Raw genomic sequence first — 2441 nt, 5'->3', positions numbered from 1 at the left:
TCATTTTCCCTTCTTTTGAGGTGGAGTCAAAATAAAACCAAACCAGTTGCTGTCAGGTTGATTCTGGCTCAAGCAAACCCGTGTGTGTCAGAGTAGCACTGTGCTCTGCAGGATTTTCAAGGGCTGTTTTTTTAACAAGGCACCTTTGGGTGGACTTCAACCTCTAACCTTTCAGTTAGTGGCTAAGCATATTAATTGTATGCACCACCTTCTTTGCTGTTTGGGTTACCTGTTCTTTGGGACTCTCAGACATTATCTGTCCGGTTCAAACACTGTTGAAATCCCACATTTCTTTAGAATGCAGCCCGCTATATATTTGGGTTTCAGCTAGAGTCCATTAGTCAGCCAGTGTATATTGAGTGCCTGCTTTGAATCAAGGTGACTGGGGTACGGGGCTCAGCATGTTGACAGACAGCAGTATTTTAGAGGCCTGATCTTTTTTCTTTGTCCCCATTTTGAATACTGGCTGCTTGAAGCCAGGGTCCTACTTCTGTGCATTGCCCTCTAGAAAGAAGGACTCACTGCCTTTCTCCATCTGGTTCAGAACTTTTCCTAGTTAGCATGTTGGCTGGACTACATGCATATGAGCAGCTATTTATTAATCTGTGAAGCCTAATCACCAGCCCATGACATCTGGAAGGAGGTAGTATTTGGGTTTTTTTTTGTTTCTTTGTTTGTCTTAACTCTGGTACCAAATTGCTTTATTAGAAGAAATAGGAGACTTGGAAGAGAAAAGACAGAGAAGTGAACTTGTAACTGCGGCATGCTTGCCTGGTTCGGAGACCACGGAAGTCACCAGGGACCACTCTTGCGTGGCTGAGGCTCGGTTGTTGTCACTGCTGCCCAGGCTGACCTTATGGGAGAGGTACTCAGCCAGGCGGACATCCTGGGCCCCCAGTTTGCGCATGTTACTCACATGATTGCCTAGCTCCTTGATGATTCTCACCTGCTTGTGCAGAAAGTGTCTCTCCAGGAAGTCACACAGCTGCATGTCGTCCATGTTGTGAGCCTGCCAGTACAGGTCCAGTAGGCTCTGGTTGATGCTTTGCCCAGGTGGAAGGCATACTCCATGGCGTTTAGTCCGCTGCCCCATCGTCCAGGCCAGGCTTCCTGATGTTTTGGAGATAGATTCGACTTGTGTGTTGGATCTGCAGCCTTAGCAGCATCTCCACATGTTCATGTACCTCACCCGAGTGGTACAGAAAGTAGGCAGCGAAGTTCTTCAAGACGACATCCTTGTGGTGGAAGTGGTAGGCCATGGAAAAGTACATGTAGAAGGCGTAGAGCTCCAGGTTGATTTGCTGGTTGATGGCAGCCTCGCACTGTTGATGGTAGTTCTGATGTACTTGCGAAGGCCGCGAGGTCGCCATGGCAGCGGTTGCAGGCTAGGCGGCAGGCAGCTGGCGGTGGGTCTTGGCCGTGCCTTTGGTAGTATTTGTTTTAAAGAAGCATTGTTTCTTTGGGAGGTCACTTTATGTCTGGACTTTAAAGGGGCCATAGTTCCCCTGGTTCTTTATCTCTCTACTTGCAATAAAAGATGAAAGCAGATTTTCATGCAGTTGGGTCACAATTCTTTAGAATGCTTTATATTTCAGGGACATTTCCTGTTCTAGTAATGGCTTTCCAGTTTAGTGCTGGAACTCCCTTGATACTAGCTCACAGAAATCTCTTGCTGAAGACTATAAGGATAATTGGTACACAACTGAGTTTTCCAATCAATCATTCACTTTTCCCATCCTCTGGAATTTAAAGTTCTTTCTGTAGGCTGCTCCTGGGACCCTGTACCATTTGTCAGAGCTTAGATTTAGGGAAGGTCTTTTGAGTCCCTGTTCAGATGGTCTGTGGTTTCCTCTTTGCTTAACCTCTGCCTACAGCCCTAGCAGACCATTCTGTATGTTATGGATGCCATGGTGAAAATGTTACTGAGATGAACTGAATTCCCAGGGATCTAAACCCCCACTCTGCCTTTTGAAGGGTGGGATGCTGATGGAGAGATGCTGCAATGCTTGATAATCATTTGGCCATGCTGAAATTTCCAAAGGGAGCTTTTGCTGGTGCTTAAAACCAAAATTCCTGGACACCTCAAGCTTAGTATGTTCCATGAATCTAGCACAGAATATCCATTCTAGTTCCAATGTACCCCTCCCTCTTTGTCTTAATCTTTAAAGCAAAAGAAATCCAAGCCCAGGCCAGGGGTATTTTTTACTTGAAACCATGGGAGAGAGAGAGAGTGTATGTGTGTGTGTGTGTGTTGAACATAAGTGTAGAGGTAGCAGCAAAGTTGTGTGGGTGAGCCATCCTGCTCCCAAAGTCTGTGTACGTATCACCGAGTAGTGGGAGCCAGTGCCTTTCCTTCACCTAAAGATGGGGCCCATTTCTTTCCTATGCTACCCCAGGGGTTAAGAGGTGTCTTGGAGAGCTCACAGGACATTCACATATTC

General features: G+C 46.4%; 1 pseudogene; it reads right to left on the bottom strand.

The window, feature by feature from the left end:
• Positions 1 to 679: 679 nt before the first annotated feature.
• Positions 680 to 1370, bottom strand: LOC103196898 (annotated as a pseudogene).
• Positions 1371 to 2441: the final 1071 nt, after the last annotated feature.

Source organism: Orycteropus afer, unplaced genomic scaffold (genome assembly GCF_000298275.1).
Source record: "Orycteropus afer afer isolate SDZICR_OR568_19922 unplaced genomic scaffold, OryAfe1.0 scaffold00070, whole genome shotgun sequence".
Taxonomy (NCBI): domain Eukaryota; kingdom Metazoa; phylum Chordata; class Mammalia; order Tubulidentata; family Orycteropodidae; genus Orycteropus; species Orycteropus afer.
Note: the sequence above shows the minus strand (reverse complement) of the source record. Positions and strands in the feature narration are given on the sequence as shown.